This window comes from Hydractinia symbiolongicarpus, chromosome 6 (genome assembly GCF_029227915.1).
Source record: "Hydractinia symbiolongicarpus strain clone_291-10 chromosome 6, HSymV2.1, whole genome shotgun sequence".
Classification (NCBI taxonomy): domain Eukaryota; kingdom Metazoa; phylum Cnidaria; class Hydrozoa; order Anthoathecata; family Hydractiniidae; genus Hydractinia; species Hydractinia symbiolongicarpus.
This window is the reverse complement of record NC_079880.1, coordinates 23,486,178-23,502,636: the sequence shown is the minus strand read 5'-3', so window position 1 is coordinate 23,502,636 and position 16,459 is coordinate 23,486,178. Positions and strand designations below refer to the sequence as shown.

Below are 16,459 nucleotides of genomic sequence, written 5' to 3'. Positions count from 1 at the left end.
GTAAGTTTAACAAACCAAAGTTTTCCGTTTGTTAGTCAGCTAACAGCTTTATGTAGCATTTTGAATTTTAGGACAATCACATTAGTTACGCACCAGGGAATACATTAATTATGCAACAAAAACATAAACAAATATGGTGGCTAGGTTTGTTTTTAAAAAAGCGCTAAGAGGCTTTTCTTGCAAAATGCGAGTCTGCTTGCTCCAGTGACATAAAAACTAAACGTCTAAAAACATCAAAGTTCTTACTATTATTGATTTTAAATCCACTTCAAACTCTAGCCTTTATTTTCTAATTCTAACTTTACTACTTTACTTCTAGCTCTAGCTACCACTTCTTAATTCACTTCTTGGACTTTTCTTTCTCTGAATTACTTTTTGCACTTTTTTCAAGACGAAGGGACCGTTCTTTTTTTGTTGTTGTTTTCGGTGTCGAGGGACACCATTTTCGTACAGAAAGCCGTTAAATTTATTTCAGCAAATCAAGTTGATCCATTTTGATCACGTGATGTAAACAAAGTAAACCTGCTAGCAAAATGGATATAATTTTCTCGGAGACTTGAAAGGAAATTTCGGCTACATCAAAGGAAAATGAACACATCCACTTTGCCTGTCACAGACAGACGGACACACTCTCACTCTCTCTTATAAGAGACTAGTCGATAAGGCCCGTGGAGAAATCCACTTAGTCAGAAGGACAATAAAAAATAGGTTGTTTTAGATTTCTTGCTGACGTCAGCAGTGCAGATACAAAAAAATTTAGCGAAGTTTAGTGTATTCGTTGCCTGTAATGTGTAGAGGTTAAAACGCTGATGAGAAAAATGTATAAGATCGAGGGTTTTCGACGAACGTATAAGGAAATATAGGGGTTCGAAAATCTTGCTGACGTCAGCAAAGACCCGCAAAAACAAACAAAAAAATTCCCAAATTTCATATATCTAATGTCTTTATCGTATAGATCTTGAAACGCTGACAAACGGTTGCAGAGATATTAGGATTTGAAGGTTTTTGATGACGTCATTAACCCGTCGATTCCGAAACGGATTCAGGGATCCAGGTTTGGGAAAATCACCCAAATTGGTCCTAGGTGGTCCCTATGTCAAAGATTTTCTGGTTATACTTATAACATATGTTACGTTTATGCTTTTACGCACCCTAGTATAACATAAATTGTGCCATTTCTTTCAGTGTTTTTTCTTTATCTTTCACCTAAATGGCTACCATTGTAATTACGGCAGTCATTATCCTATTCTTTGAAAAACATCTTTGGTAGCCATGATGGTCATGAAATTTTAAAAAAAGGGATGGAATTTTTTAATGCCAACCAAGCGCGTAGTACTGTATGTTGCGCTACATTATAATGTCCAGCTCTTGATTAAAATTAGCTTGCTTGCTGGTAACATAAGCCTTTTCAAATGCAACAAATGACTCCAATGGAGAAATAAAAAATGTATGAAAGTAGGGACTCAAAATCGCCCAAAATAAAGCTGACTCTAAGTGAGGTTTCGGAGGTGAAGAAAACTTGGATCAACTTTTTATAGCGTTTAAGTTTTTTTTTTACATTTTTTGCACATCATACAGTTATGACATGTTGTGTAAAAATAATTTTATTTTCGACATTTTACTTTCGACAGCGTTCTCTACAGCAAAAGATACCAATCAATAATCTTTTATAATAAAAAGTAAAAAATCCTATCGCTTGAAAAAATGATTGACTTGTGCCTTGTGATGCGCATGTCCTGAAAAAGCCTGGATCAGCATTTCATGATTTAAACTTGTTGTGCAGATGCATATGAAACATATGAACATGCGGTAAAACTCTATTATAAAGTTCAATGACATCTACATGTGCACACATAACACCTTCTCATCATCTTTTAAATCTTTTTTTAAAGCATGTAATTTAAACACCCTTGCAACGAAATCTGGTCTATCAGAAGCAGATTGACCAGGTAACAAATTAGTAACAGTTTTTGGCTTATTTTGGGTTTCAAGTAGAAGATAAGTAAAATCTTGGTAACCTTTCTTTGAAACCGATGCAATTGCATCAAGGTACATCTGATGTATGTGAGCTAGAAAAGGTAGGAGGCAAGACAACAATACTACCTGCACGTTACGTTGATGTGCAGTATTTTCCAGGTAATCCATAAGTCCTTGTTAGGACTCGCTCGAAGCTGGTTTTGATTTCGACGAATAAATAATAAGCCTTTACCTTTAACATATGCGCCTACTAAGAATGGCTAAAACAATTCCTTTGCTTAATGAAGGGCATTCATTCTAACTGGGTAAGCCTATTACTATCTACAGTTGCATGCTCCTTAACATGGGCCATTTTTGGTCTCAACTAGGCTCACCACGAGGTAATAAAATGAGGGACATCGTAAATATGAGATTAATATTTCACAATATATAAGGAATTTTCGGCAAAGATTGATTTACATATATCCTAAGACTTGGAGGTCCATAGCCTGCTGGTGGTCTAAAGGTTGCCGACGAAAAAGCAAAACTAAATCCATTATTGTATACCCTAATATACTTTTTTACTTGAGAAGAGTTGCTGCTTGATAATTCACGTACTTCAGTAGAAAACTCTATTAAGGCAGGGACATTGTGACAACACTTAAAATAGTTTTCATTATTAAACTTAATCCATTAAATTGACATGCAATATTAAAATCAACTGCAGAATTTAAAGGAGGAAACATAATCTTATCACTATGTCGAGAAAAAATTAAACATTGTGGAGGCCTAGTTTGATGACGCAAAAAGTCTGATCTACACCGGGCATTTGCCAGTCCAACATTTTTATTAGCACGTCTTACATTTAATTGCAGAGCATTTTCTTCCCTAGCCTCGTTGAGAATATTTCAATTACCTGGTGAATCATGATGTTGCCTTTGTTATTCAAGATGAGAACTATTAACATCTGCATCATTTCGTAGGCCAGAAAGACAATGTGCATAGTTATGCGCTTAAAATTAAACATTATTATTTACAATTGCAGGTGGGAAATAGCTATGCTGAAATAGAAAATGGGTAGAGGAAAAATATTCAAAAATAGCTACGTGTTCCTTTGTAAACAATTAACAAAAATTAGAACAAAATGAAAGGCAACTAAGTGATCTGGCTAACCACGAGAGTGCTCTCAGAACAAGCAAACAAAGTAAACATGTTTTCTCACAAGTAGCAAACAGAACAAAGTACTCAGACCAACTAAATGAGAAGCTTCCTTAATTCAGAAATTTACCTCTTTATTCACTTGCTTCCACTTTGCTCGTCTCCTTGTTTATTTCTGTTATTTTCTTCAAACAAAAGCTGGGTCGAAAACTAAAAACCTTGGGCTCTGCTTGAATTCAAAAGATAAAGCTGCGCGCAAACATTTTGAACACACAGAATACATTTATTATCAAAGAGACTAGTCGGTGACCTCAGCACAGACACAGTAAAAAAAAGGGTAAACGTCATGTTAAGCACTTAAGTGCAGAAAAAATCGTCCCAAAAATACAAGTTACAGTATGTTGTGATTAATAATTAATTATTTTTACTGGCACACCAAGCGACGATAAAAAATATGTAAGTAAAAAAATGGGAGAAGGATCTCCCGAAACGTCGCCTACTAAACTATCATGTTCAAGAAATGATAAACTTTCCACAGTAATATGAATACTGAACAGACAAACCGAAATAATATCTTCAATAAAAAAATGAGTTTAAGCTTTTATGAAACCTAGATGAAACATAAAAGTCAATAAAACCAACTATTTTGGATTTATTTCGTTTTTTAAACAGAATGTTAAAACTCCTCGTAAGCTTTATTAAATTTCACATCACAAAAAAAAAAAAAAAAGATAACAAACGACTATTGTAGCTTGATGAAATTGGCGAAACCAACTAAGCATAAAATAATAATGGAAAATCATTTACTTGCTAAAATAATAGGGTTTTTTTTGGTTTTGTACCTTTTGTACCGTTCAACAAGTTAGTTCTGTTTTCAGCACTCAACAAACTAATAATTCACGTACCGCTACACTAGACTGGTATTCTTCCGTGCTTCGGTGGTCTCGGTAGTAAAAACGGAGATAAAGAAGAAGTCCATCTTAAAGTTCTACCGGCTAAAGCAAGAGAACAATAATTTTATTTTGTGGGATCGGTTTTCGTAAAATTTGCAAAATTAATTGTGATTCTATCGGTCAATCAAGGTGTTACCAATCATATAGAAGATACTCGAGAAATGTGTTCATCAACAACTTTCAAAATACATGGAATCAAATAATCTTTTGTCATCAAAACAGTTTGGGTTCCGTAAGCATAGATCAACTGAAACTCCTGCAACTTTGTTCTTAAATGACATTCACAAAGCAATGAATAAATCACAACTAACTAACGCCATTTTTATCGATCTTAGCATGGCTTTCGATACAATAAGTCATACCGCCATTCTGAATAAACTCCTGAATTATGGCATTCTCGATCATGAAAAGCAATTTTTTACTGATTACTTGTTTAGCCGTTGGCAGCACGTTTCCTACAACATCACCTATGTTCGAGTCAACCGTATTTTGTGGCGTCCCTCAAGGATTAATACTGGATCCGCTGCTTTTTTTGCTCTATTTTAACAGACTGAAAAGTAACTAAAGAGCTTTGAAATTATAATGCACGCCGACGCCATACTCATTTACTATTTTTTATTTTTCATTTTAACAATATCTCTTCAATCGAACATGCACTCACCAATGGCTCAAAGAATTTATCGGACTGGTTAGAAGAAAATGCGCTAATCTTGAACCTTAAACAAGGAAAAACAGATGTCATGCTTTTTGGGACACAATCACGACTTACAAGACAAAACCAAAACATCAGCATTTTGTATCGCCTAGATAAATTTAACAATACTGAAAGATACAAGTATTTAGAATCAACCTGGATTTATAAGTAACTCTGGTTAATCATTTAAAGTCTGTACACAAGAAAATATATGGGAGACTTCGACTGTTACGTAAAATTAGATCTCATCTAATAGCTACCGCACCACTGTGTATCTACCAGGCTATGATCGAACCGAGCAAAACATAATTTTCACTTACAAATTACTTCCACCAGCCATACAGAATACATATGTTGAAGTTACTAGACAGCAGAGCACATAGTATCATCCGATACAGCACTAACACTACAGTAATTCATAATTATCAGATGAGAAAGCTCTGTACCACCGTGCATAAATGTTTACTAGGTAACGTTCCTAATTTTGAAGAGTATTTTGGGGTGATTGTTATAACATCGGGACAAGCAAACACTAACACCTTCTTCATCTCCCAGAGTTTGAATCGACGAAAAAGGCTTTTTTCTTCAATGCTGCACAGAACTATAATAAACTTCCACTTGATATACGTTCAGAAATTGACACAAAAGACTTTACCGCTAAGTTAAAGATTTTTGTATGAGTGAGCAAATGCCTTCCGTAGAGCAAACCTTTTAATATTGTATGTGAATTTTATTGAATATATTTAATAATCACAGCTATGTTAAGTGTTGTCACAATGTCTCTGCATTAGTAGAATTTTCTACTGAAGTACGTGAATTATCAAGCAGGAATTCATCTCAAGTAAAAAAGTATATTAGGGTATACAATAATGCATTTAGTTTTGCTTTTTCGTCGGCAACCTTAAGACCACCAGCAGGCTATAGACCTCCCAGTTTTAGGATATATGTTAATCTTTGCCGCAAACTCATTATATATTGTGCAATATTGATCTCATTGTGATGATGTCTCTCATTTTATTACGTAGCGATGAGCCTACTTGAGACAAAAAAATGGCCGATGTCAGGGAGCATGCAACTGTAGTTAAACATAGGCTTTCCCAGTTGTAAGGCCAAGGGCCTGCATTTATTTGTTGAAATCAAAACAAGCTTCGAACAGAGTCCTAACAAGGACTGATGGATTACCTTAACTTTAACTTTAACCCAGAATGGGCAGAAATTGTTACTAATTTGTCACCTGGTCAATCTGCTTCTGTTAAACAAGATTTTATTGCAAGGGTGTTAAATTACATGCTTTGAAAAAAGATTTAAAAGATGGTGAGAAGGTGTTATGTGTGCACATGTAGATGTCATGAACTTTATAGTAGAGTTTTACCGCATTTTTATATGTTTATGCATCTGTAAAATGAGAGTTTAAATCACAAAATGCTAATGCATGTTTTTTCAAAAAGACTTGGCACATGGGAAGCACAAAGCACTCATATTTTTCAACAATAAGAATTTTTTTATGAAAGATTCTTGGGTAGCATGCTCTGCAGCAGAAAATGCTGTCGAAAGTAAAATATTTTGCACAACATATCAAAACTGTATGATGTGCAAAAATTAAAGAAAAACGAAGACGCTGTAGACTAAATTTTCGTCACCTCCGAAATCTCACTTAGAGTCGACATTGTTTTTGGCGATTTCAAGTCCCTACTTTGGCACACTTTTATTTCCTCATTGGAGTCCTTTGTTGCATTGGAAAAGGCTTATGTTAACAGCAAACAAGCTAATTTTAATCAAGACCTGGATATTAAGCGCAACATACAATACTACGTGCTTGGTCACCATTAAAAAAGCCACAGTTTTTTTTAGAAGTTCATGACCATTATGGCTACAAAATTTTTTTAACTGTCGCAATTGCAATGGTACCCAAGTTATGTAAGAGATAAAGAAAAAAACACCAAAATAAATGACACAATTTATCTTACACTGGAACAGAAATGTTACATATGTTATAAATGTAAACAGAAAATCCTTGACATATGAAAAAAACACTCATCTCTCACTCCATATCTTTTTTAATTAACTGGTATGGTAAATAAGTCAAAAAATAATGACGAATCTAAAAATAACTCTTCAATTCTCCTGTTCTTCTTACGTCACATGTCCAGCAGTGAAAACCTCCTCCTAGGACATTAGCATGCTCCATATTTACTTTAATGCAGGTGAAACCAAGCGATTCAAACATCTGTAAAAGAAGTAGTGCTAAATCATTGGCTTACTCGTTTGCATTTTCTTTACATCATTATACAATTGGTACCTTAATGGAAACATTTTTCTGAAAATCGTGGGTTTTTGCGCAACTCGGTGTTGGCGAACATTAATTCTCGCAAAATTCGAATTTTATATTTTGTACGAAGCGAAACATCTTTTTGATTTCCACGAGAAACAAAAAGCATGAGATGAATTAAAAATACTGAATGTAAACACTCATGTTAATTTCTTTTCAATAATTATTTTTTTTTAGAATAAACACTGAATATTGCGTTTCAATTGGTTAAAAGTTTAGAGGGAAATATTTCGCCGCTAAAGATTAGAAACTGTTTAGAAACTTCACGCCAAAGCAATTTTTTTGAAGCAAAATCATAACAAACAAAACTATGCACACACAGATACAATTCGCCGGCGAATTCACCGTTTAATTCGCTTCGAGGAAACCCCCTTTAGGTTTACCCATCCCTATATGAAAGAGATAAGTTGACTGCAATTTCAGCAGTCTTCTTTATTTTTCTAAGTAAATAACCTTGAAACAAAAATATTGAACAACTCGTGATTATTTGCGGCAATTACTGAATTATAAATAAAAATAGAAATAAATATAAATAAAAATAGAAATATAGGGGAAGTACTTATTTGCAATACATTTGAAAGTTCGGATAGCTATCTTCCAACTGGACTTAGAGCACGCGTTTATGAAGAAACAAGAGATATGCCTGATTAAGCTAATTAATTAGGCTCACGAGGGCCATTTTGATTGAAAATTTATGGTATGAGGTTTGCGGATCTCCTCTTCTCTATATTTTGTATCTATAGGAATATTTATTGTCTGTACGTTTTTATATGTTAAGATGAATATATCATCATGCTCTCTAACCATGGAAAACCTTAAACCAATCAGTTTTATGATTTTAGCTACAAACGTAGATCTCGAAGCAGTATCCTGCTGAAACCAGCTGGCTAGGTATAGCTATTCTTATTTATTCCTATTGTTTTAAATTTTTTATTCAGTTTGTTATATTATTGTATATTTTTATGTTGGAGTTGTGGCTATCTAGCTAGCTCTTTATTAGCTGCATCTGGCTGAAAAGTGAAAATAGTAAAATGAAGTTTGACAAAACAAATTTCTTAATTAGTAATCCTTACGTTTAATGCAGTTAGGTGGCTGCACCTTTTATTACTGTCGTGAAAATTTATTCTAGAAAATAAAATCGCTTTGTGATTTTTTAGGTAGACGAGTAACGGCAGGCTGTTACCTGTGTTTTTATTTAAACTGAAGTTGTGATAAAGTTTTTTTTGGAAAAAGGGTGTTACGCCCATAGCTATGCACGTGGTACACGGTTTACCTGTACTAAGCCATTCACCTGCTGTTAAAAAACAGACTTTCCTATAATTCAATTTAAACTGAAGCTGTGATAAAGTTTTTCTAAAAAAGGGTACTACGCCTTTATGGATTGGTCACACGGTTGAACTGTGTATACTAAGAGCTCAGCCCGCTGTTACGATTAAGTTTTGGACATTCAAGGAAACGCAAAATAAATAATATTGGCTAGTCAGCTAGTCTTTGTAATAAAAGCCATATTTTGTGCAAAATGATTGGGCGCAGTTTTATTCTGGTTTCCTTTCAGAGTGTATAATTTACTGGCAGGCAACCCCGTGAATTCTTTCACGAATCACGACTACTGTCTATATTATGATACCCAAAGATGCTAACGGAAAGTAATGGCAGGTTAATTTCTGAGAATTTCCACTGGCTTACGACTAATTATTAAAAAAGGTGAAAACATACTTTTTGTGTTGGTACTTCCAAACTCTCCACGATTACTCTTTTGTCATCCAACAATAACACATTTATACTTATCCAAGGGCTACTTATCCGCATAATATGCGAGTCAGGTTTAGCAGGTCTAGGTGCTTCCACTATTTTCCAGCCTGCTTTTTGAAAGATATCTAGCTCATTGCATGGCCTGTCAGGGTTAACGATCACTAAGCCTTCTCTAACTGTGTTAATTGTTCCGTCAATATGCATGCTACCTGGAGGCGAGAAGGACAAAACATGAAGGTTATACTTTTCACCAAGATGGCGTCTCATCCATTAAATACCCATCATATTTGTCACCTGAAACAAACATGTAATAAAAAAAATTAAACTGCTACATTGCATACATTGCATACACAACAACTACATTGTAGCAAAAAGTTCTGTTGTAGACTCCTACCGGAATGTTAACGCAGGAGTGTGTGTTGGAGTAGCTGCATGCGCGCAAATATGGCAAAAGAATTCCCAATAACGAGAGTAAAATACACGAAACATAACAATGAAAACAACTTAAACCGCTTACAAGCAATTCATAATCAAGTTCCATGAAAATCCACATCACGAAAAAGTGGCATACGGAAAAAGTGAGACTTTAGATTAGAAATGCAGGGTAAATTTTTAATAAAAAATATTACGAAGAGCAGAGTAATATCATGGCATGTGAGAAAGGTGAGATTTAGGCACTTGTAAAAAGGGACACCAAAATCACGAAAGTTTCACCACTCATTTCGATTAAATAACCACCCCTTCCCCTACTGCCCCTACGCCCATTATAAAAGAAATTCGGAAAATTCACCTCGTTCCTTTCATTAGAACCACACATCCTTTGAAGACAGTATTTGTTACAGATGGGAAATGAAATAAAATGACGCGTATGACCACAAGCAATTGAAAAGCCGCTTCTATGTAAGTAACCGCACCGCAAACGAGGTAAAGCTTACACTCACTTCTAAATGTTTACAGCTTTAGTACTTCTGATCTCACTTGGTTAGGTCCCAGATCTTAAATGGTGCTATTTTGCTGCTGATTTTTCAGGCCTATTTTTCCGAGTCGTAGAGCGCGTTCCTCCAAAATGAGGATATTGTAGAAAGCACAGCTAGCGCACCTTTGATCTTGGTTACTGGACGTGCTGGTCGACAAAGTAAAATGTTTGCAGTTTACAGGCTGCACCGCACCGGCCGCGCCTATATTTCAGGCCTCAAAAATGGAAATTTACCCACATCAGTTTGTGAACACCTTCTCCAACTAATGATTTGAATAAAAGTCTGGATAATTGGGATTAAAAAAAGCTGGAAGAGTAAGCAAATTCAATAAAACAATTTATTAATCTGTTCTTATTATCTATTTTGTCGGTCTTTCTGTTTGTACAGCAAAATTGAGTCGTGTTAAAGAAATTTTGGACGGCAAATTATCAATCACGAATCTTGCTCGATTTTTGCGGAGAGTAGCGGAGGGCGCGTCAGCGCCCGGAGCGTAGCGGAGCCCATTTCCTCATTAAATAAGCCAAATATAAAAGAAAAAGTAAGCACGGTGGAGAGCATATAGGATTTCTAAAGGATTTCCGCGCCCCGTCCCCCTATACATCAAAAATATCAAAAATCCGTCGTTTTGGGGCCCAGTCTCCCAGCGATTTCATATGGTCATTCTTAAGTACATTTTTCTAGTGAGCGAGACAACATGTTTTTAGCACGGCGATGGAGTTTTTGTTGTTTTATTAAATATGGTACCAAGCGTAAATGGTGCCGTTTCCAGTTTAGGTTAAATCTGCCTACACTTTTTAGCCACGTGATACATAAATCACTTTTACTAACATCACATGACATTTTCTCGGACACATAGCCCCTCAAACTCAATCTAAGCCATATCGCAACTGACGGAAGGGCTTGTTATGTTCAAGAAAGCGAAGAAAGAAAGGGTATGTAATGAACCCTTTCTTATTCTCACTCACACCTAAGGCTAGCTAGCATAAAACTACTGACTGAGCTGGAATAATAATAGAACTTAAATAGCTAGCTAGAGCTACTTGAATTAAACAGCTAGCTAGCTAATAGCATAAAAAAGATCAAGCAATATCATAATGGCTAGTATAAAACTAGCTAGCTACAAAGAAATAGATTTTCTGGCTATAGCTAGCTATAGCTCTACATATAATACACAGTGAGTGAGATAATACACTCAATCATAGTGCCGTGTTTAATTTTTAATCTTTAACAGAAACTTTTTCCATTAAATATTGCGGGGTTTTTTTGCTTAGAGAAGGTAAAAACAGGTTATAAACTGTATTTTTATTTTTAAATGTTACAAAATTTTCCACAAAGTATATAAAATTGTTTTAGCTGCGTAGGATAAGAACAGGTTGTTAACTGTCTGTGTAAACTGAAGTTAGGATAGTTTTTTAGAAATGGGTATTGTGCCGAAACGTATGTGCGAAACAGCATAGCTACCTGTACAAATCACTCAGCCCTGTGTTAACAACAAGCTGTTACCTGTGTTTCTATTTAACAGAAGTTTAAGCTAATCTGGTTTAGTCACAAGTAACTATAACACCTGCCGCGATTTATACGTTTTGTAAACTGTGCCACATTGAATGTTGATTATGTCTGGTTTGAAATGGTATTAAACCTATATGGATGTGCAACATACCTGTTTTATTATTTAATTTTTCAACATCTGCATTTGTTATTACCCAGGCGTTTTAAATTCTAACTTTAACATCAACGTCTACGTTTTCTGTTAAGAGGCTTTTTAAATTCTGACAACCTGTTCTCAACATGTATTGAAACATGTATTTCTTATTTAATTTCTCAATAGTCTAATTAATTGCTATTATTTTAAAGTTTCTGCTCAGTTGGAAATAAGAATTTTTTATTGTCATGCAGGGTAACCGAAGTTGCAGTAAAGTTTTTTGGAAAAATGTATTACGGCTATCCGATTTCACGATTAATGTTTGATCTTGCACAAGAACTTTTCCCATAAACTATTGCAGGATTCTTTTTGCGCTGAATGACTGTTTTACCTGTGTAGGATAACAACAGGGTGTTTACTGTCTGTTTATTTGAACCAAAGTTAGGATATTTTTCAGAAAGGGATATTATGTCGAAACGTATATGTGCGCCACAGTATATCTGTACTAATCACTCAGCCTAGTGTTAACGACAAGCTATTACCTGTGTTTCTATTTAGCAGAAGTTGTGCTAAAGTTTTTTTGAAAGGGTTTTTTTACCTATACTAATGGCGCACCACAGATTAAAGTACATATATTTTAAGTTTTACCGGGAACATTTTGTGAAAAATAAAAAAGGTTTGCTGACTGTTTTCGCTATGACATGGCACAATATGTAAATTGTGTTTTTATTCAAGCTATAGGATAAATATAATTACACCCGAAACACCTTAAATGTTGTGTGTTTCACTCGATTTACGATATACTGCACATCTGTACTAAGGCGCTCCACCTGAATGTGTGGTACAGTTTTCAATTTGTATTAACTGTTCCACCAAGCGTTTTACGCCAGGTAACACAGTTACTTGTGGCTTAACCAGCATTTCTCAAAAGGTTAATTAACTAGGCTGTGTGCTGTAAATTCCTAAGTGTATATATTGTTCACCTGTAAAGTTTTGTATATATATATATATTTATGCCCTGCTGGTCTAATGGCTATGACACTCATGCAAATGAGAAATCCAGGTTCGAATCCTGGACAGGGCTAGGAAAAACATAATTATCTTGCACCTACAACAACCAGGCTTTCATATAATAGGTAATCTTTGAGTTGTAGATTTGTCACTTTCATTTATAGAGCCCAAAAGTGCTTTGTTTTTTGTAATAGATCTATCACTTTATGGTAAAAAGTTTTGTGTTGACATACCTGGTAGGCACAAGAAACTAAAAGAGACGTTTTTTTTGCCTTTCTCGTGGACTTCTCTGATTATTTCCATATCTTGACTTTTTAATGTTGTTGTCATTGGAATCAAGTTAATCTCAGATTTATCAAAAAATCATATGGCGTTATGACCGATTGTTTAAATACTTGTAATGGCACATAATTCTGCTAACATGATTCCCTGTATATTGACCTGAGATAAATTTGAGACTTTTTTTGAGATATTGAATTTGAAATATTTGCACCTCAATACTTTCTATACTCCTGGACTGATATGATACTTATCTTAGATATATTGAGTATACACAATCTTTGAGTTGTAAGGTGGATATTTTCTATTAAAGTCATGCACCCCTGCCTTGCCGTTCCATTTCCTTGCCAGCACTGACCGTGCCTTTCTTTGCCTACCCTTCCTATGCCTTTTCTGGTGCCTGCCTACTATGTCCTTGCCTGTGCCTCCCATGCCTGTGCCTACCATGCCTTACCCATCCCTGCCTTCCTGATTCCTCTTCCTGTTTCCTTGCCTGCCTTTGCCCTTTCCTTGCCGTGCTTAATGCCTTTGCTTTGGCAACCTCTCCGCAACTCTTTCTATATTGATTCATGTTATAAAGATTTTATATAATTGATAGATTTCACAAGAAATAACTGTATTTTTTATTCTGCTTTTTTTTAAAAAAATTCCTATCCAAGTCATAAGGAATAACTAGGGGAAAAACTTATTTTTTCCTCACAATCGCGAAAAGGGATGAGATATTGAGAATTTCACGTAAAAAAATTCTATACCAAAAAATAAACACATTCGGGGCGTTTTAAGAAAGAATCTAAACAGCTTAACATTTCAAAATAGTGCTCATCTAAAATAAGGTTTGTATTAATCCGGAAAAAATTGTTGTGGTTTATTCTGACTGGCATTTTTAGTTTATAAATTGAAGCCACAATCCACTTAGGAAGTCATTGCTTGCTAAGTGGATCCAAGGAGCCTTTCCTAATTGCTAATTGCTAATTTAAAATAGCTGAACATTTAATATTCATTAGCAAATTATAACTGGCGAGTTAATTTATACAGTTTACAGTGACTGGCGAGTCATAATTTGAGGGAGTTAAAAATTTCTATGACAACAAAATATGTGGAATCGCAGTCCACATTTCAGTTTTTGCTTTAGCATGTTTTCGTTTGCAACATAATATTTTCATTCTACTGAATCCCTGATCCTCTTTGTTTCACAAGGAATTGTTAATAGTTGGTATCAGCAAATCTAACTAAATTTAAAGTATTAATACAAAATGGTTTGTAAAACATTTTTATACCTTAAGGCGGTTCTATTGACAAGACAACTATGATTCCCGTACCGTTTCATTAGACTGGTACTTTAATGGCTCCCTTTCAAGTAAAAATGACTAAAAATAAACTTAAATAATTTCCATACCTGGCTTCTTTGCACGAAAATATCTTTTCCAACTCTCATAAAATCAGCGGCATCGAAGCATGGCTCGTATTCAGTTGTCACAAATCTACCCTGAGCTGCTAATTCATGTCTGTCCTTCGTAGATTTTATTTGATATTCCTAAAATGGCAAAATTTATGGATGTATTATGGTGTCATGTATTAAGGTGATTACGCAAACAAAATCTATCGAAAATTAAAGAAATAAATCATTATATTTACTGGGTCATACAGCTCGTCTGACATCGTAGCTTTTGGTGCCGCTGTCCATTTAGCACCTCTCGAAAAATATTCCTTTATTAATGTTCGGTATGCACGATATTCAAAGAAACGGTTTCTCCATGCCATGGGTGATTCAATTAATTCATTTCCGACGGCTAAAAGAAAGTCACGAGGCATAGCTGCTTCCAATCCAATTGAAGTGAAATCTGGTGTACTAAATTCCTAAAAATGCACAACAGTCTGTTATGTATTTCTCTGCGACGACAACAGTAGATAACATCTGGCAAAAGCAGGTGCCAATGGAGGTGAATAAACTGAAACATGCATTTATAATTGTCATACATCCACATTGCCAAAGAAAATCATTGGAAGCAACAACAGACAGCAACAAAAAACAACAGAAAAAAATGTACACATAAAAACAGACAGCGATCGACGATAGAAACAAAAAATTACGAAAGACTTAAACATATACGACAACAGATGATCTAAACAGAAACACGACAACAGAAACAAGAGACAGATAACAACGGTAACAACAAACTAAATATACTGATAACTTCAGATTTCCATAGAAAAAAATGAACGACAACAGACGATACAAACAGACAACAAACAAAAACACAAAGAAACAACAGGCAACGATAGAGACCCATAAAGAATAATACACGCCAGTACATGATACCATGACACAACAACAACAAAACAAACAAAAACAATCTGCGACTGACAATGTAAGCAACGATGACGGTTCTTACTTTTTGATGATCGACGATATCGGGGCGTCTGACAATAACGCCCTCCTGGCGCAAAATATCACAAAGTATTTCGACTTCCGCGTTCATCTTATTGATTAACTCCTGAGGGTATTTTTGCCCGCCATGCTTTCTTAAGTAGTCCCACTGTGTTTCACCTGTGCAAGCTTTTACTTCGGGTGTAAGTACTGGTATACATGCATTGTCTGCCCTACCAACAATAACTTCTTCTAGAGGATCCCAGTCATTGTGAGAGTTTACTACTGGAGTTGAATATTGACGAAACGATGAAGTCTGAAATAATTAACTAAAAAGTCATTAAAGTCATTAAAAATTCAAGGAAAGCCGCTTGTCGCTATAAAAAAGCATTAAAAATGGCAAGCATAAGTCTTTTTAGCAACTTTGCGGCTTCAATAAAAAATATGCCAATTAATTGTAACTCATATCGTTTCTTAAGCTAGGGCGTTACGAGGTATTCTTTTCCTGTGCATGAAATGCAACATGATACATTGCACTCGCATGTAAAAGACCCGTTGTGGCCCATAAGCAACAATTTCTTAGGTACAAAAAAATTGTTGCTGCAACACGTGGACAAAACAAATCCATTCTATTTTGCTGCAGGAAAAAAAAAATTAAACAAATTTTGTGCTAGCAACATTTTTTTTAAATGTTTTATTGTGTTGCCATCCTCTGCAGGTTGTTGCAACACATTTTTGACACATATTTTTTATTAATCAATTAAAATCACCCATATGATCATTTAAAATGTTTACATTCAGCAGCAAAATTGTTTGGTATATTACGAAGATATTTAAAGATATGGTAGACCCTTTTGACACATGTTGAGTATATTCAAAGTATCTCCTTAACATGTCCCTTTTTAAAAACATTTTTATATATTATAAAACATTGATAAATTCCCTACGAGTATATAAGAAAATAAATTTGTGAAAAAAAAACTGGAACGGAGAAAAAATTTTTCAAACAAACAAGTAAGTTAAAAATTTGTATTGATAAATGTGAAACATGGCTTCTAAACGTACAAATAAAAACGATGGCAATAAAAAAATAAATATTAAAAAGAACAGTATATAAAAGGAAAGTATAACATTATACTTTAGGGGGGGGTTCACACTAGAATAAAGCATGCTTAGTATAAAAATGAAGCATGCTTTGACTAAAGCAAGTTGCCTGTAACATCAAAGGGAGATTTATAAACAAAACTTAAAACAGAACGTTCATGTTGTTGTTTTTCTCACATACGAATGAACTTTCACTTTCATAATACCCGCTCAAAATCCTCCCTTTTAATACTCAA

General features: G+C 34.8%; 1 pseudogene; it reads right to left on the bottom strand.

The window, feature by feature from the left end:
• Window positions 1–6,453: 6,453 nt before the first annotated feature.
• Window positions 6,454–15,687, bottom strand: LOC130647689 (glycine amidinotransferase, mitochondrial-like; annotated as a pseudogene).
• Window positions 15,688–16,459: the final 772 nt, after the last annotated feature.